This window comes from Netta rufina (assembly GCF_964035555.1).
Source record: "Netta rufina genome assembly, chromosome: 3".
Classification (NCBI taxonomy): Eukaryota; Metazoa; Chordata; class Aves; order Anseriformes; family Anatidae; genus Netta; species Netta rufina.
Genome location: NC_140125.1, coordinates 11,308,405 through 11,328,725, shown reverse-complemented (window position 1 = coordinate 11,328,725; position 20,321 = coordinate 11,308,405). Strand labels below are relative to the sequence as shown.

General features: G+C 44.9%; 2 long non-coding RNA genes across 4 annotated transcripts in view; both read right to left on the bottom strand.

Moving 5' to 3' along the window:
• LOC311207868 overlaps nucleotides 1-20,321 on the bottom strand; it is a 265,648-nt gene that overhangs the window by 184,104 nt on the left and 61,223 nt on the right. The gene's annotated exons all lie outside the window — the stretch shown is intronic.
• Nucleotides 8,643-20,128, bottom strand: LOC311207869. The gene is made up of 3 exons (XR_014618293.1): nucleotides 18,288-20,128; nucleotides 10,862-17,252; nucleotides 8,643-10,226 (listed from the first exon to the last, which is right to left on the bottom strand). It is a non-coding gene; the product is annotated as an uncharacterized lncRNA (long non-coding RNA).

Here is a 20,321-nt window from a genome sequence, read left to right as displayed (position 1 = left end):
AAAGATTTAAAAATACCTTTGTAACTCTTTTTGAATCATTATCTTAAAGAACTCACACGCTAATTACCAAGCAGCAGCAATACAAACACGCTTAAGAAAGGCTCTTCTTGGGCTGTTACTGCTCCATGCAGGCGCATAAGGAAAAGGAAATTTCAGGAGAAAGTCTGAGGTTTTCAGAGCAGTTGTGAAAGCAGAAGTTCAGATAGTCTGGATGAGGTTCAGGTAAAATTAATTAGGTGAGCTGGAGAAGGAAAACTCTCTTAGCACAAGCTGAGTGAAGGAAATTGCTCCTGTGCTTCAACAGAGGCTGCTCTGGGAAGTCAGCCTGCCCATCCATTCATCCCAGCTGGAGCTGAGCAGCGAGTGGAGGAATTTCTCAGTGCTCAACACAGAGCACTGGACTCTTTCAGAATTACCTATCTTTTTCTCATCTGAAACATGCTGCCACCAGCAGAAACATTATTTGTGAATGGGCCCATTCCAGGAAGTCCAGATCCAGCACCGATTTAAATCCTGGATTCCACAGGTGTCCACGTGTGGATTTCATTCTTGAGCCAGTCCTATTATTAACATCAGCCACTGTACTCCCCCCAGAAAGAGAATACCTCTGTGAGCAACAGGGGGTGTGAAATCTGGTTTTCTATGGCTTTGCTCCTCGTCGCAAGGTTCTTTCACGTTCAGGAAGATCTGTGCTCTGGTAAAAGCTTCTTCCAGGTTGGGGCATTTTCAAATGTTCTTTCACATGTACACTTTGGGATTTAATACAGCATGAGCTCAAACCACAGCCTTCTCCCCAGTGGAGATGCTACCAAGGTCTCTCTCCTCCTCTACCTGGCTGCCTTTCTTTGACAAGGTGTGTTGGAATAATTCATCTTTGACTCCTTCTGCCACGTTTCATTGAAATTGCCCACTAGGTTGTTAACAGGAGGACAGAGAAAGATACATGCACTGAGAAAGAGATATTGCCTAGCCTGAGGTCTTCAAGTCAGGACTAAAGCTGCATTCAGAGGAAAACTTTAAGCATTTTTCAGAAAAGTTTCCCTGAAGTCTACCCTGAGCCAGACAAACTGGTCTTGGGTTAGGAAAGATAGCAGAGACCATAGCTGCATCCTGGGGAGAGCACAAAGCCCATGCAAACAGACATCCAGAGCAAAAAGTGTTTGCTTAGCCCTAGACTGATCCAAACAACTCATTCCCACCACACAGACTGCAGCAAGTGCACACGCAGTTCAAAGCCCAGGCTGCAGCTTCCCAGAAAAACTGAAATGCTGCCAACAGTCTGCTATTTCTTACCTTCCATTTGTATTAATAAAATGTAGGGCCAATTATTTTTATTAAAACCTCATCTCAAGTGTCCTTATGTGGTATTAGCAGAACTTCTTGCAAATTCTTGAAGACTGGCATTGTCCTTTCTGTAGGCATGTCCCTTCCATGAGGTGCTGATCTGAATGGCTCCTTTTATCTACTTTAGAGGTCTAAAAGTTTGTGCTACAAGTCCAAGGTGCTGGCTGTAGTCAAAGCAAAGAAGCACCCACTCATGGGTAGATGGGATAAGCAGCTGTCAGAAATGCCACCTTCTGCAGAGGTTACGCACAGTGGTTAGAGGACACCTGTAAATAAAGCTAAGGGCAGCACTGTCTGTGACTCCCAATATGCTTGGGGAAATGAAAATTAAAAATAATTGGCAGTCTTTACCTGTGCCTTGGCTTCTACAGGGGCTGAAGATAGGTTCCTCCTCCCTAGTGGTACCTTATGAAATGATGGGGAAACAAGCTGTGTGGCACTTCAGCTCCCACCTTTTGTTTCGTTCACCAACAGGGCACGATCACATTTGTCCTGGGGGGCAAACTCCGAAGCCCCTCAATGGGACTTTTGCCTGAGCAAAGACTGCAGGCTCGGGCCATGCCCTGTTGGTGAACGACCGCGCAGCAGCTCCCCTCCAGCACTCCCGTTTTCAAGGCATGTGGGTACAAAATATGAAAACAAACTCTCGCAGCTGCTTTCTTCATGTCCCCACTGCAGCTGCAGGGAGTGGCTTTTCAGCTCTGTGTCGTTCTAAAAGCACTTCAAAAGGAGGCCAAAAACAACTAAATGCACTTTTGTTCGTTTAAAATGTTCTCAGTTGTATTATCAATCACCAGCTGAGGATGTGTACAGACTGTCAGTCAAACTATGCAGCATAAGCCCTGTGCCTGAGACTTAAGTACGCCCAGCGGCTCCGTGCTGGATGTCTCACCCCCGTGTGCTCTTATGCTAGAGCCCATATGCTACTTTTCCTCGTTACTTAGCGTGAAATATTTTTATCCCTTGTTATTTAAAAATCTATATCCCCAGGTCGGGGTTAAGTTAGCTGATTGTTAATTGTACAAATGAAAGGATCGATCCCGGCATGCAGGAGTTCGGCAGTAGAGAAATGCTAAAGCAGTAGGAATATGTCATCTACAGCTTGAGACCTCTGCATGTCACCACTTATATAAGGGGCCATAGTGTACATAAATATGAAAAGAATAAGAATCAGTCCCATGAAGTTCTTCCAGACACATTCTTGACTGATGGAAGGTCTCACTGGGACGTACTGGAGAGAGGTAGGGATCCCTCCAAGTCCTCGTGTTAGCTTATTCCTCCCCAGAATGCAGAAAGCCCAACTCTCAACAAAGAGAAGACTTCTCCAGAAACAGAAAACAAGCTCAGTTTTGAGCCTATGCTACTTATTTTTAGTTTCAACATTCACTCAAAACGTTAAGAAAGAATAAAATGCTGAGGGAGTCAGTAGATAGACCCTCAGCTAGCCTCAATCAGCACTGAAGTCAGTGCTAACCAAGGATCTTCCTGACATTGCCAAAACAAACTGCTCTGTGGCCAGAGAAGAAAGTGGTCAAGCATGCTTGATATGTCTAATAACCTCCCCAAACAATAGCACAAAAATGCTCTGCTAAGGGTATTTTTTATTCTCAGGGTAACTGCAATACACATCCTCTGTTCAGCAGTAATTGTGGAATGTTCTAAGCAGGACTTTTTAAAACTCAGGTAACTGCAGTGAGTGGGGCTGTTTTCTTCAGTAGGGTGATGACTTGTGTTACAAACGGCCTGAGCTTATTCCCCCCACTTTTTTTTATCTTAAGGAGAAAAAGTACAGGAGGCTGAGGAGAGCACTAGAGAGAAGAAAGCTGAAGAAGCCTAACATCATGGAACAGCTGTTCTTTGGATGAACGTACACAGTCACGTGCAAGTAAGGATAGTCAATACTCAGTTATGACTGCTGGAGACTTGGTATTAGTTCTGTCATCCACACAGGTGTCGATTAAGTATCACGCGACCTAGACAACCAAATCCAAACACAAGTCCCAAAAAGCTACTCATCGGAGGGTGTATTCTGCATATAGCTCAGGATTTATTTCCTTAAATCATTGGGCAAGTATTCGTAAACAAAGAACACATTTGCAATTGTCAGGACTAGCTAAGAAATAGGAAGGGATCGCTAAATCAAATGATTCACCAGAAAAAAAAATAAATTGATTCACCAGCTCTGATAGTGCCAAAGATGACCTTTGCCTGTTCTTAGGTGGATTTGAGTTTTAAACCCTAAATAAAGACTGCTTTAGTTCCAATTGCTAGGAAAGACAAGCACAAAGTCTCCTCTGGAAAGTGAAATTCACTCTGACTCTGTACATCTCTAGGCAGTCACTAGACCTTTGCATACGCAGCCACCTATGCATGGTTATAATAATGATTATTCAACTGGAATGGAGAGAGAGATGAGATTTATCTTGTTAGCATATGGAGATTGCTATGGGGAGTCCCTAATAAAGATGTCTGCATAAATAAAAACTGCTGCTGTTTTCTATATTCAAGAACACCTTTAGGTTGCTAGATTAATCAATGGGGTAAATAGGTCAACGTGGCTTTAGATGCCTCCGCTGACACCTTGATGCAGCTTGATTCTTATCATCAACCTGTCTTCATCGTGCCGTGTTTCCTTTTGTATATGAAGAAAGGGAGGAATCTGCAGAAGCTATTAGGAACAGAGCTGACCAAGTTCTTTGCCATGAATAAACAACTTAAGTTTTTCTATTCCCAAAACAATTTGGGGTTAACACGGAGTTTGCTCCCCAAAGAACAGACGTGAAGATACCTCAGCCAACACGATGCTTTTGAGGTGTGCATTTGGAGCATCCTGCACCCAAGATCTGTGAAGTCTGACTTGCACACTGTACTCACACGGCCTGTAGACCCCAAAGGAATGACCTAATTCTGGTTTTTAATTTCAGACAGAACAGCAATGAAATTGCCCTACCTACTAAGTTACTAAGTATGACAGAACATGTCTGAAAGTGGTGTGGAGGAAAGGCACAATGCTGTGAGTGCCTCCAACAGTCCTTAAGACATTGACTGAGCACAAAGGACTCCCCTAGTTCTAGCTGGAAACACCAACATTAAGCACGGAGTTCCACTTTATATGTTTCTGAGGGCTGTAAGAGATCCTAATGCACACAAATTAGATTCTTTCCTTCCCTTTTTTTAGCTTTAAAAAACAATCAACCAATCTATCTTGTTCCTGCTGTAAATCAGCTTGAATCCCTTCCTCTCACTCCCTGTCACTTTACAGAAGCACACGGGATATGAAGGTATAACAGTGGACTGAGGAGTCTTTTAAACCAGCAGTGCGTATACTTAAAACTTGTCCCTCGGCCAAAGCTCACTTTTAATAAGACAAGATCAAGCAGAAGTAGATGAGCCACATCTGAGCAACTCATAATGTTACGTGCAGACTCTTCAGAAGTCTACACCCAGTGAAGGATGGAAAAAAGAAAACAGAGGGGACCCTGGCTGAGTCCAGAAGTAAAAGGAATAGAAGAGAGGGTCTGCAGATGCTTTAACGCACCGTAGGTTGGCACTGCAAAACTATGCCCTGTATCAGCAGTCTGCCTCAATTTAAAAGCAGGCATTTGCTTCTGCAAAGCCTTATGGCAGCTTTTTCACTCCGATATAAAATGTTCACATTACCAGAGCAGAAAATGTCCTTTTTCATGGGAAAAGCAATTGTTGATGCTGGCAATTGACTGAGGCTTCCAGCCAAGGGTTTAACATGGCAGCATTCTTTTGCCTTAAGTGGATTCTTGGACCCCTACTCTGTTGCAAAAGAGGTCCGCGTGGAATATGTGCTCTCCAGCCTAAAAATGGAGCTCTCCTCCCTCCTCCAGCACAGGCGGTACCGCAGACTCTTGCTTAGCTGGTCTAACAGCTGGGATACAGCGTGGGTCCCCACCAGAATCCGATCACCTGAAATGAAAGTGTTAACATCTACTTGGAAGCGAGGCTGGTATTTTGTTATCTTTTTGCAAAGTGAATTCTTAGTTATGAACCGAAAGCATTACAGGGAAGGAAAAGGCCACTTGGCCTAATAAACTTTCCCCCTTTGGGGTTAGCTGAACACCACCTCCTTCAATCCCCCCCTCTCTCTGTAGAAATAAAATATGTCTCCTTTCCTCCTGAACTCATTTATAAAAGCTTGATTTAAGGGCCTAACTTGGCAACATGTTCCATATGTCTGTTATTCTAGGAGCGTGCAGGCAGTGGGCCAAACGCAGAGCTCGTGCAATGGGCACAGCTCTCCCTGCTTGCTATAGGAGTCGTACCCGCCTTTGCCTGGGTTTAATTTGCTCCAGCTTGCCTATGGTTACAGAAGAGGGTTGGGGACGAGGAAAGCTGAGTTGCATTCCCAGCTCTGCCAGAGGCTTGCCGTGAGACCTAAGGGAAAACAATCTCTTGGCTTTGTTCTGCCTCAGTTTACACAGGCTCAAAGCTACTCATCCACTCCGAGGGAGCTCTGTGAAGCTTAATTAATAATGGCAACTACTAAGTCCTTCAGAAGACGGGCAAGAAATACCATCCATACGGTTAGCAGAGGGACTGTCTCAAAACCAGGGCAGCTGCATACAAGCCCTGCCTTGAAGAGGCTCCTAAATACAAATTCTTATTAGAAAGGAGGGCTATTTAAAAGCAAACCACGTTCTGGACCAAATTCTGCAGACTTTGAAGAGTACGGGTAACTTTGCGAGCACAAACTGTTCCAAAGAAATCTGTATTACCATGAATATGAATATGCACGGCGTTTACAGGGGCAGGTTCTGCATGACTGATCCTAACTCCATCAGAGAGTAATTACAGAAATCAAGCTGGTAGCATCAGATCCTGGAAAGAAAACTGGGCAGTAGTGTTTATTGGTAGCTTTTTGTTCCTCCAGCTATTGCAGGAAGCAAAGAGCGGCTAAAAACTTTACTGCTGTGAATTTCAGAATCAGATGAGATCAATCCTTCCCCCGGCTTATCAGTTCAGATGATGTTCTCTTATAAAGGACTTTAGGCACAGAAGTGAGACTGTTTTGCCATTAAGTTGTACCAGTGCCTGCTGCTTTTTCACCAGTGTGAGGCACCCCAGACGTGCCTCCCCCTCACCAAGAGGCCAAAAGAAGAGAGGAGCAACCATGCTGAGCAGCTCCCTTCCTGCCGACCCCACTGCCACGCAGCACTTCGCCCCCTTTAACAGGGCTCCAACCACCCAAGGAAGCACTTAACATCACCACCATGGCCAGGCCACGACTCCCTGGTGAGCCTGGCAGCGTCGAACCACCAAGGCTAGTAAGGGATTAGGGTCAAGCACCAAACCCCTGCCTTGGCTGCTGGGGTTTCCGTGCCTACCTCGCGGCACTGGCGAGCAGCAAAGGCGCGTCTGGAGAGCACGGCCCCGCTCGCTGTCATGTTCGTTCACTGTGCGGCGAAGGCAAAGCCATTGTGAACGGACTAAAAATCATCTTAACTGTCAGCAGAAGGATTTACACAACTCGCTTCTCTCCCGTGAAGAGTGATTGCAGTGTGAAAACATGCTGTTCAGCCAGTAGTAGCCTGAGCTGTTTTCAAACACAGCAAGCTGGGGGAAGAGGGGGGGAGCTTAAAAAAAAAAAAAAAAAAAAAAAAAAATCCTCTCATAAAGAATTTCTTTTAGGTGAAGCCAAATAGACGTTTACTGTAAATCCAACAGCCCAGCTTTCCTAGATGTTTCTTTCTTTCTTTCACCCCCCTGGAAGGCCCTCCCCACAGGTGGCAGATATTAGGCCCTGTGCACCTCCAGCAGGCGCGGCGTCCCATCACCGGCGGTCTCAGACTGCCCTCTACAGTCTCCTCATCCCACCAGCTCGGCAGCTGATCCCCAAGCTAAAGACCTGCCAAATCTGTCAGAACTTGTGACATATTAAAGATACCGGAGTGTCGCATATCAGGCAGATAAGCCAGTAACAGCGAGCCATCCGCTCAGGGAAACGGCTGGCTCAGGGAGGGTCTCTCCACTTGGACTTCTCCGGTACAAGAGATGATCCTGCAAGCATTACTCAGTGCTCTATCTTCTGCTGCCTGATTCCTCCCTCATCCTTACAACGGCTGGAGAAGAGAGTGCAGATCACAGCCAACCTCGGCGAGGGAAAGCTCCCTGAGAAGAAATGAGGGACTGCCTCACCATCCACCCCCCGCCCCAAGCACCTCTCGCGCATCCTCTGCCCCACCTGCCCTGGACACAAGCACAGCTCACTCGTTCTGGCCAGCGTTTCTTCCATCCCTAATCACACTCCCAAACATCTTCGGGTTAAAGCTGGTGTCTAAGAGATGCCAAACGTTCACCCTGATCCCACGTGTTGGTGACTTTTGAAAGGTGCAGCTAAGCCCCTTGATATTCCCTCATTCCCTAGCACCAAGCTATTGCTAGGTGGCAAAGGGGGTGGGCAGACAGAAAGGGAAGACGCCTGATGATTTTTCTTTTTTAAACAGAAGGAAAAAGGCCACACACCCTGCAACACAGACTTACTGCGGGAAGCGAAATGCCCCGTAACGGGGACTGGTGGAAATGAGGTGAAAAGAAAAGCCTGTAAAACCATGCCCAGCTACAACAGGCCACGGGCAAAAGAAAGAAAAAAATTACGCGGTAAGCATGTGTGTGTGTATGTGTGTATAAATATACACACCATGTCTTCATTAAACCCAGTCAAAGTTTGTACACCTTCCCCGTGGTGGCTGGCAAGAGCTCGTGTCCCAGAAGAATGGCTTTAATCTCATTTCAGACTCAATAATATAGTGCCAGATGTTCTTGGAAATCTATTTTGCCCCTGTACATTGTGCAATTAACCTTTCGGTTTCCCAGAGATCAAATTAGAGCTGTGGAAATGTTTCCAAACCTCTCTCTTAACGAGAGAAGCATGGGGTGTTTGAACCAACCGCTGAGCCATTTTCCCAGCCCTCTGCTCCTTTGGACGTGCCAGGAAGAATGTCAGGCCAGCTAGAGATGCCATTGTTTCACTTGCACCAAGGAAAAATATAAATAGTCCAGGCTAAAAGTATTTTATCAAGTTTCTGAGGCTAGAGCTTGATTATAAGCAGTGCAACTTGAAGGACTCTGTTTCTTTTGATTAAAGAAATTTCCTATGAATTACAGGCATATTTTTCCAGAAGGAAATATAAAGCACATTTCATCCAGAGGTATTTATTACACCCACAGCTCAGCGTTGCACTCTAACAGGCGAGGATGCTGGGAAGTCCATGGCCAGTGAACTGACAACTTAAGGCCCTGGTCCAACAAGCAGCCTTTCTGGGGTAAGCTCATCTGTGTGCGAAAAGTGGTGCAAACGTGTGGTTACGCAGATTTGACTACAAGGGTTTGCTCCTAAAACCAATGCCTACATTTGGACGAGGCATTTATCACACCTGTGGCCTCAGCCGAGGTGCAGAGCAAAAACTGAACCCGAGATATTAGAGATTTAAAAGATCCCTGACATACGTACTCCTTATGAACCCAAGACATGAAATCTAGCAGCTCCTTGATTCCATCACCTGGTATTTGCAGCCAGCCAGAGGAAAAGCGAGAGAGCAGACAGAAAGGTAGCAACAGCTCAAGTGCACATAAAAGGCTGCTCAGTTTTAGGGTTTTATTTACTCACAGATACTGGCAAGATGTTATTCCCATAGCTTGAGAGGGGAAAGAGTTTTTGTTAGCAAATATCTGTTGTTTCTAAAATACTGACATAGCAGAACCTCGGTGTTTTCGTTCAAAGCTTTCATTGCAGGCTATAAATAGATTATGGCCTAGGCATTAAGCAGAAAGACAGAATTTTAATTGTAAATTAAGCTCAAAAATACAGGAAAGTAGATAGAATAGAAGAGCCTGAGCAGGAAAAATCTACCTTTTCAACTACAAGATGGATTTGAGGTATGTGTGCCCCTGTTTATTTATGAAGCTGCTGTTATTGTTTTAACATAAACAGGATTCAAAGTGCAGCTAGGAGGGGCCAGTCCGAACAGTTTCAAAGAAAGCTCCTTAGAACGGGGCTGTTCTGTTCAGGGAAGTGGTTCCTGTATCAGGACTGGGGCACTACCGAAAAAAACAAACAAATATATTTATTACAAGATGATAAAAGGGGCTGAATAGAAAAGCTGGCCAGCTATGAAACCAAACTTTCACATATAAGGGCTTTTGATACACATGATTAACTCTGGTGACAGCAGGCCACGCCGAGAAGTGCTGAAAGCTTATTAATATTATACAAAAGACTTTTGTTTATCGTTGGCTGGACTGCGCGGGAGTTGCAATAAGCAAGCAGCAACATGGCTGGTGTCCTGTCTCCAGAGCTGCATAATGAGGGGAGATTTAGAAAACACCGCGGGAGCAAAGCGCTGAAATAAAACCCACTTTCAAAGCCCAAGGATAGTGACGCTAATGGTACGAGCACAGCTCTGAGGTTCGGAGCTTTGAAGGTTCAGCTCTGTCGCCAGGAGATTCAATCTTCGTTTCACCCCCAGAGGGAATGTGGCATTTCCCGGGTAGGGGCTGAGCTGCGCTGACTTGGAGATGTGTACACCTTTTTGTTCCAATCATGCTTCCGAGGCAGAATTCAGTGCAGAGGGATTTTTGTTTGGGATCCCAAAGGGCTGGGTTTTAACTGCGTGAGGATGGAGCCACGGCAGGGAGGCCGTAACACCAGCCTCTCATGTCAGACGTGGAAATAAATCTGCAGGATTTCCATGTCCACCCGACACACATCCCACCCTGGGGTCTCATGCTACAATCCCAAAGGGGTACAGAAGAAGAAGGATAAGAGCCTCGGTGTGTGCCACCCTCACTCTGGCCTCAGGCTTGTTTGCATCAACCTAGAAATACCATTTGCAGGAAGGATTGAGAATAGGTTCCTATTAGGGGAAAAAAACAACAACAATATTTAGGATCAAGCGCCACTGTCTACATTTAGGTTACTCCACAGTTAATAGGACTCTACAAACTCCTTGGTTCCTATAGGAGAATGACACCAGCCTACAGCACTGCAGTGCTCATAGTAAACCTCAAAGCCACCTGACATTAATTTAATTCACATTTGGTAAAGCACTCGATAGGAATAGGAAGCCTTTTGTGATAAGATTTAAAATCCAACTGGGTGAACGTATGCATTATTTCGTATGAGTACAAGACAACTCCTAGCTTTAAGAAAAGACTCACGCTAAAATGATCCAACTTCTCCTCATAACCTCACAAAAACAGGTAGAAGTCTGCTGGGCTGGCTGAGTTAAGATTTCCATTTCCCTAAATCTCCGACCAGAGCACGGGTTACAAAAATCCTGTAAATCCTTTTCAAAGTGAGGCCACTTTAATCAGCACCTCTAAAACAATGTAACAGGTAATTTTCATGGAAGAACTACTTTTTTAAAGGAGCTGCGTCTGGGGGATATCACACTGCAGATCAATTAGTAACATCAGTGTGGGGGACACAAGGGGACATGGGGACATCACTGGAGTGGCAGTGTTGGGCACTGCATACCCCGGTACCAACCTGGCCTGTGTCAGACAAGTAGGGAGGATCTTCACTGCCCTTCTTTTTTCCTGCTGCAGAGGATCTCTGGTTCAGGGCTTTCAGAGCACTTTCCCTGAGCTGAAGGACTCACGGCGTTTAGTCACAGAGTATTAGTCACAGCAACAATTTAGTGACAGATTAGTTCTTTTCCTGACAGATAAAGTCATGTGCAGGGCTTTAAAGGGAAAAAAAAATATTTAGCACGTAAAAGTGATCTTCAAAAAGTCACCGTTTCCATTAAAAGCTCTGCCTTCCATATTTCAGCCGATCTTGACAAAAAGCCACTTGAACAAAACACGGGTTCCCCTAGCCAGACCTCTGGTAGGTTCGGCACCTAATTCTGCCCCAGGCACCCACAAGGCCACCAGCTGAAGCCAGCCCTAAAAACATCTCCCAGCTACAGCACAGGAACGGGGAGAAGAGACTTGCTCGAGGCCTGCCAGCCGGCCAACACCAGCCACCCGTCTCAGTAGCCCAGATGCCTCCAGTGCAACAACCAAGCCGTGCTCCTTCAAGAAGAGCTGAGCCATGGGGAAATACCAGCAGGCTTGCACAAAGCTTTTCTGGTCACAGCCCATATAATTACGCTGTTCTGTGAATGAAGGGAGACTCCTTCTATAATGTAATAAATATGTCAGTTTTTAAGAATATTAGAGCCGTTTCAAAGGGGGAGGAGGAAAACAAATCACTGGAAAAGACAGAAAATTGCCATCTTCTGTGTGAAATGTGAAATAATCGTGTGCCTATGGCCACTGCAACATCCTGTCTTGCAAGAAGCCCAATCTGGGTTTGGTAGGGGGTCTCCTTCCCAAAACTCTGCCCTGCAAGGGAAACCACTCTCTGTGTGTCCTCCAGCTGGCACAGAAGCAGCAATTAAGGTACTCAGGAGAGATTCAAACCCTGTCATGAAGGTAGAGGGCTGATTTAACCAAGGAAGCAGAGCTCTAAATGATATGTGAATAGTTATTAAAAAACGTCCTGACAATAAGACTGCCAGGAGGAGTTGGGATATTTACAGCGAGAGCTATACCCAAAACCTACTGTCATTAAATAGAAATACTCACATTACTTTCAGTGTTCCTCATATCATCTAAAAAAAAAAAAGGTGTTAATTAAGAAATAAAATGCAGGTGAGTTTATGTACAAGGTTTCCTCACCTACTTAAGACTAGAACATTTGCACAAGGATCCAAGGCACCCGACTGACTCCTCCCACCTTAGGATCTCCTAAGAATACAACTGTGGTTTTCAAAGCTTTTTAAAAATATGAAAACAAATCCCATCAAGTTGATATACTCCTTGTATTAACAGATGTTGGTTTTTTTTTGAGAAATCCTGGTCTGAACAGATCAGATTCAAGGCAGGCAGTGAATGTACTGAAGATGCATTTGCAGATACATTTGGTGCACAACAGAAAAGCCCCATGCTCTTCCTCCTTACACAGGAAATTATTAAAATGTGGAACAAATTATTTGTATGTAAATTATGTAAAACCTTAAAGGACAGCCTAGAGAGAAGAAAGGGGAAAAAAGAACATGCATTTACACATGCTTCAGTCCTGGGGCTGCTGGAAGGGAGCAAAGTTTAAGCCACACATGGATGACAAAAAGCAGAGAGCAGTGGCTCCAAACATCTCAGTACAAACACTTGGGCTGTGTTTGAAAGTTCTGCATTCAGTGGGCTTTTACTGCTGCGTCTGAGCCACGTCGCAGAGCAATCCGCGCAGCTCATCGGCGACCACACATGAGCATCACTACTCCTGCTGCTTCCCGAGCAGGCCGTGCCCACGCCACGCACCCCTCAGGTGCCTGGCAGCCAGGCTGTAGCAGAGCTGAGGGCAGCAGCTTCGGCTCTGCCCCAGCCCCAGCCAGCGCCCAGTGCCCGTGCTGCAGAGACAGGAGCCCCAGCTGCACGGGGGGCTCAGCTGCTCCCTGCCACGGCCTGTCATGCCAGCTGGAATCCTCAAGGAGATGAGGGTTTGTGCCACAGCACGAGGCTGCAAGCTGGGGCCATCCAAGTGGCATTAAACACCCCGTGTTACCTCTCTGGAAAGGATGGGGACATCCAGAGCAGGGGATATATCCACTGCTGCTGAACCCACGGAGACGCAGCCTGCAGACCCGTACATCTTAGTCACTGTTTGTTCTCCCGCAGAATCCAACCTGTAATTAAAACTGTTTTGCCCCGTGAATTATGCCTCTTTTTTATTTGTCCACAGATGGATTACACAGACATCACTCACCATCACCGTTATTTATATCATGGTAATTCAAACAATTTCCGTCAAGATCCCTGACTGCAGCTGGTTAGTAGCATATCTCTGGAAATGTTTGACGTTGGAAGTCTGAACAATTTTGACTGGACACAGATACTCAGATTAAGGATTTGAAATTTCCTCCCTTTGAATAACCTCTGATATTCATTTTAACTTGCTGTTTCTGGGAGTATTTGGCCAAATTCGTCTCCTGCTGGGAATATTCTTCTGTAGCGAAAATAAAAGGGACAAACTAATTTATTTTTAAAATTCAAATGAGCATACGTGTATTACTTATCTGAGTTTATGCTGTTCCTAAGAATGCTCTTATTTCTCCTTGTTTGACCATAAAGAAGTCCTGAAATCTCAAAGCAAAAGGAAATGGAGAATAAAATACTTGCATCGACTTCAGTTGTTCAGCAAAGTAGCAGGCTCAACAGGTATTTTATCAATTTACTGGGGTTTTCTTATTTTTTACAAAGTCAATTGAAAATAAACTGTAATTTCACACAGAAGAGATGTTAAATATGATCAACTCTTGGTTACCCACGGATGAAGTATTCTGACAGGGAATTAACCAGGCTGTGTGAGTGGAGATGCTGCAGTTGGTTTCTCGTGAGCCAAAATAAGACTGGAAGCACTCTCTGTGATCTCTTAGAGCTGGGTTATGCAGACATCCCAGCCCAGGCCAATATTGGGCTTCTACCCCATTTCAAGGATATTCCTTTTCTCAGCGACATTGCTGCTGGAAGTATGTTCTGAGAGCTGAACTTCCACGTATCCGTCGCTGCATCCAGTTTTCCTTTGTGCAGGTTATTCCAGCTCTTTACGGCACATTGCCCCGGTAACCAAGAGCTGAGCGCAAGCTGCTGGAGCGCTTTTGGCATTCCCGAATTTCATCCACTTCAATTTGCATACAAAGAAATTATTTAACTATCGGGAATCGGCCTCGCTGCCAAGAGCATCCTAAACCAGAGCCCTCAGGGAGGGACCAAAAATACACTGTGACACTGCTCTTGTTAGTCGTGGTTGGAAAATTCTGCCCAGGCTCCAGCTGCACGAGCACCACAGCCTCTTCACATGTGACTGTAGCCTGCTGGAAGGCCCAGGAGAAAAATCAGCTCCAGCAGGAACACAGTTGAAGTCAGCTGAGTTTTGTCCGTCCTAAAAGCCATGGATCTGACTTAAATATGTTCTGGGCTCAAAGCATGAAGCCGGAAGCGCATCCTTTTGTGATTTTCTACTCCTTTCCAAAGAAGTGCTTAAATATTTGTTATGCTTCCTCTGCATTTGTCCTGGGATGGCAGTTTACCAGATTCTCCTCAACTTCCTAAGAGCATCCACTTCCTAATTAAGAGAAAAGCAGCTTCCTGTTCTAAGCAACCTGACCTCCTGGGGCATGATGGAGGACTTGGCACAGCCACCCCATGCTCGGCCTGCCCCCATAGCAGCACACCTATAAGATGGGGGAGCAGAGTCCAAAGCCCCTGCCCCAGGCCCATCTGAAACCTGCCCCTGAGCCAAGCCTTGTGCCCAAGCCATCCTGATGGTCCAGGCTCAAAAGAGAGGTTTAGACAGAACTAAGAATTCATTAAGAATTCATTAAGAATTATCACCCCTATCAGAGAGTAATTAACAGGAAGAAATCTGTCTTATCAGCAAATTAAAAGAGTAAAAGAGATTAAGCAATTAAATTTTATTTCACTGTAAATTTCTACATATCAAAAGCAATGCCCAGACTTTCCATTGAGACGCTCTGGTGTTAGCAACATGCTCTGGTACCGCACCAGTCAGTGACTGCAGAACAGGAATCTCCTCCAAACCAAGATAAATCAATCAATCAATAAGCCTGCTTTTCTGAAGTGCCAAGTATTCACTCGCAGAAAATAAACAAGCCCCCTTAAAAGAAGGGCCAGGTGAAAGCTGAAACACAGCCCCTGCTGAAAACGTAGGCCCTTCTATCTAGCCTAATGTTAGGAGAGTTGCTGTTGCTGTGCTGTGAAGGGCAGAGCCTTATCTGCCTGTGACAGCAGCATAACCTCTGTTTGACACGTCGACCTGGCAGCAGCCAAGGGAAACACAGCGAGTTTCAGAAACTCACTCTGTCAGAAGTTGAGCAGCAGACTGGACTTGGGAGACTTCGACTGCAAAGTGTTAATTGTATCATCTCTGAGCATGCCGTCATTAGGACTGCAGGGTACTCAATTAGCTCTTTTTGCCTTTTTATTTAATGGCATTACAGTGTGATTGGTAACACAGACATCCCCACTGGCTGCATTGGTTGCACTTATCCCGCATGAAAACCAGAAAATTTGTAACATCAAATCTGGCCCTTTGCCAGATTTCTACAGGGCATTAGTAACAAACTGGTGAAGCTCATTAAAAAAAAAAAAAAAAAAAAAAAGAGAGAGAGAGAGAGAGAGAGAGAGAAACCTATAACCATTAAAAGTCCATTAAGCAGCATGTCATTTTGTAAAGCTAAATAGCCCACAGTAATCAAAAGCATATGAACCCCAGCTGGGTTACCCGGCAAATTGTTTCGATTTAGGGGGGAGAATTCATCAAGAAAGATTGTTCCTAGGATTGGGTTGATTTTTCTCCTTCAGTTGCTGGCTCCGTGTCCCATTATAATTACAGTGATTGATGCACCTTGCAGACAAAGGTGAAGAGTGACCAGAATAGCCCAAACATCTGCCGCCACTAGCGTGGAAACTGCAGAAAGGCGCATCACTTACAGTCATCCCACCTCTGCTGGCACAGGGAGCAACTTCTTCGCTGTTCTCCTCCTCACCTGAGTTGCACGTGGGTTATAAATTAGTTTTTCCCAAGCTTGTGTCCTAAGTAAATTGAGAGAAGTCACAGTTGTGACAGCGTGGCATGAAGATATGGCTCATGGATAGGCAACCAAGAAAAAAAAAAAAAGGAAGAGGAAGATGGTGTTCAGTAACAATACATGCACCTCCTCTTCCAATGATGAGGAGACAGCCACCTTTTCCCAAAATCTGTGAGCAATGCCTGTAAGTCACTGCTTGGGGTAAGCCAGCACAAAGAGCAGCGTAACACCACGAACTCGGCAGCCGTGTTCGCCCCTCTCTGCGCCTGCTGTGCTTTGGTACCTTCCGAGTTATCTGTGCAAGGCTGGTCCTTAGGTGTCCGCTCAGCATGGCAAGGCAGCTTGCACCTAGGTGCAGGTCCAGTGAGACTGCTGAGATGCTTGGAATCCAGTATCAGCTAGGAGCCTGCTGAAGAGGAACTTCTAGCTCTCTAACCCCAGCTGTTCAACAGAAGTAACTTCTCTCTACCTCATCGGAATGTAATTTAAAGCCTGATGAGTGCCCAAACCAAAAGGGAAGAAACTCATCTATCAAATGACACAGTTCTGCCACAACTTCCATTTTCAGATGGGTCTTTCAAGGGTTTTCTCAAGGCTTTTAACAGGGAGAACTTTTCGAAGCCACTCCATTTTCCATTTTTGGGGTAGGGGATGCAGAGAGATTCAAGGTCTCATTGAATTGCAAAGTCCAGTTGACCTGAGCGCACCGGAGGAGCTCATTACTTTTTCATATGCAGGGTATTTTGGAGTAGCTGGACTCAGCCCTTCGGTCTGTTCCAGGAACTTACAATTCGAACTCTCCTGGAAGAAGCAGCAGCTTGGAAATTGTTACTTTATGGAACGTCCACAAAAGGTAGAGCCAGAACTCAGCCTCTTCATCCTGGAGAGTCACAGTGTCCTTAAATGTTTTTACAAGACAGTTTTTTGGGCCTGCAATCGTCCAAATGCATCATCTGTATCTAAAGATGAATTTGACAATCCGCAGCATAGGTTTCCAATCCGTAGCTTCTCTGTAAAAGCATATGCAGCCCTCTAAGCACTGTGTTTATTTCCACAAAACATCTCAGTTAAGCCGGACAGTTTATTTACACCAGGAGTCTGCTGCTGAAGAGCTTTAGACGGTACACGGCTGGACAGACAATACTCAAGTACAGCAGTAAATCATCCAACTGCTGAATTATTTCCAGTGCAATTCCCGTTGCAAGTAACAGGATGCAAATGGAAAAATCAAATGACATACCGAGATCAGGAGACTCGCAGGGCATCTGTTCCAACCACTGGATGCTGTCGTTGTGAAGCATGAGCAGGTATGGTCCAGCAATGTGCAGACATGAGCGGTTAAGAGTTGACAAGAAATAAAGCAAAATATAAATAACTCCTCTCTTCTTTGCGGCCTGATAGTGTGCAGAAAGACCCGACTGAACCCCAAAGCTCTGAGTATAAAAATCACGCTGTAAGTTTAGGAGTGGTGATTTTTAGCCAGCGGTTTCTATCCATTGCAGGGGTACCCAAACGAGCGCCCAGGGCGGCTTTGTAGGGATGGCAAACACCCGGCTGTCTGGCCACTGCCTTGCACGGGCCTTTCAGTGCTTGAATAAAAAAAACCAAACCCTTACAAGCAAACCTGGCTTTGAGTTTTGTTTTGTAATATCAATCTCGGACAAAACAAATGGCTCCTTCAGCATGGCCACTGCTTTGTTTCCAATGGGCAACAGCCCTGGCCCCCCGACCCATCACCATGACCCCCTTTCCACTCCCCCAGCAGCACTCCTGGCCCCTTCCAGGCACGAGGCAGCACGTGCCATGCGGCTGGTGCCCCTTGCGCAGGAGGGGAACTACACTGATTCCCTTTCCTCCATCCACTCAGACATTTTCCCCAAACTCCTGGCTGTGAGGCCTCTACCCCCAAGTCAAATTAATGGGGTAATAGGATCAAAAGTTATTAGGGAGGGACTTGCACACAAACAGATGGAGGGACAGCTCAATCACAAACTTCATTTTCATAACAAAACAAACCAACAGGAGTATGCTCTATTTTGATCTACAGAATGTGAAGTTTTACAGTCTATTTTATTAGCTATTGAGGGAGGCAGTAACTAAGCTGTAAAAACTGCAATGAATGACACTAAACTGCTTAAAAGACTGTTTGTGATAGGAAGCACACACATTTAAGCATGCATATCTGAATAACCCAGATTTTTTGCATGTGCAAAGTTGCAGTGGGAATTTCATCACTACAGGCCGCCTTACACCAACTTGACATACTGAAAAAGAGATGAAATTCATATGACAAGTGCAATAGAGGCAGGAATAACTAACCGCAGGAATACAGGGTGCCGATCAACTGCTGGACAGCAGATCTTCAAATGAGCATCAGAGGGCTGCAGTTGATGTTAAGCAGGATGTGGTAATGCTCCTGGAAAAAGGAAAACTTCTTCCTGGGGTTAAGAAACAGAGTTATAATGCCTCAGATACCTGCAGCAATCTGTGTTGCATCGCAGGTTAGTACTTAGCTGGACACTGGGTCCAGTTTTTATTTCTTAAAATACTGATCAACTGGACAGAAGCCAAAGACAAGACAGATCTGAGATAATATGAAAAGCAGAAGACTCTGGGGAGATACAATAACATCTTCAAGTCCGTAGCATGTTATTGCAAAGAAGGAAGAATCATTTGTCGCTATGTCTTTGGAGCATGACAACAACCAGTGGGCTTGAACTGCTGCAAGAAAACTTCAGACTGGTATTTACAGGCATAAGAATAGCAAAGCACAAGAGCAGAAGGCCCAAGAAAGCTGCAGAGCAGCTGCTCCTTGACATCTTTCAAGAAGGTGAGGCAGACATACCAGGTGTGGCACGGGTTTAGTTGATCCTGGTCTGAGGTACAGAGAAATACTGATAACTGCCTGAGGTCCTGCCCACCCCTGTTTGCCAGTTTTATAATGGCATCAGTGAGAGGGAACACTCTAAATATATCTTAAGTGCTGACTCTTCCCCTTCTCCACTCTTCTTTTTTTCCCCACCATGACTTACCATCAAGATGAGACGGCTGCAACTTTGATCTGAATGTCAGCCAAAGTTTAGGATTTTATTTGAACTGAGCTGACTCTTCTCCCTTCCAGAGGACGAAGTCAACACAGCCGGCAGTATAAAACAAATGCTACAGCCAAATTAGGCCTACGATGCACAGAATCTACTCCTGCAAACGTGACGCAACTTTACACCAAAGTCATCCTGGTGGATTTACAGAAAGCTACCTGTATCGTGGCAGGATTGCAGACATGATTTCTGCTTCTTCTAACAGCATACAAATGGGTTCCCCAGGCTCATTTGAATTCTGTACATAATCAGGATTTAGCCCACAGCTCCACTGATTTGTGAGTTTTATGTTCCGTGGTTGAATTTACCTCTAGGGGTTTGTCACCTAATTCATTGAACAAGCAGAGATTTTAAGATAAATTTGGAAAAAATACGGGAGAAAATAAAACTCTGCTACCCTAGTGCACAAACAGTAAACACTAGCAGGGGAAATGGAAAAATAAGAAAGAAAAAAAAAAAAAAAAAAGGCATCAAACTGGATAATAAAGTTCTCAGCTAAAAAGAAAAAAAAGAAAAAAGGAAGCACTGGACAGAGATTTTACATGAGCACCCTAATACAAACAAGACTGATGTTAAGAGGATTATTTAAACAAGACGGGAGAAGTTAGCACCAGTTAATGACAAGTTTGTTAGCTAACAGGCTGTTAACACTCAAACAAACTGGTCATTAAATGTGGTTACTACTTATTTTAATGGAAATTTATTAGAACCTTTATTTAGAGATTTAATGGGAGGGAGAGCCCCAGCATGCACACCTGGAGTCCTACAAACCTAAACAACGCAGGCTTCAAGCTGCTTTGCCTGGATGTGAAACAGAAATTAGAGGTAAAACTTCCCCAGCATCGATGAGCGACTTTTCTCCAGCAACGTGATATCAGGCGAGTTTCAATGCTCTGATAGCTTCCTATCTAACAAGAACCACTTGAATCTTCATTACTTTGTAGTGCCATTATGGTAAGTGGTTCTGATCTGTGTCCTTTAGAAGCCTATTGTAAAGCTCATTATTATTAGACAGAACTTTGATAAAGCTCTTAACGTTGCCTCTCGTGTGTCTTCATCCCTTTGGAGTCTAGCAGAAGAAAAAAGGAGAAAAATAAAAACAGAAATTATAATGAATTAAAGGCGAAATGGAAGCAATATAAACTCCAGACCTCTTCGTTTCATTTCCACAATGAGTTTAAAAACACAACCTGTTCTGGAAAAAATAGAAAGGGATCCCAAACGCAAAGCTGGCTACTGGTACACACTGTCAATA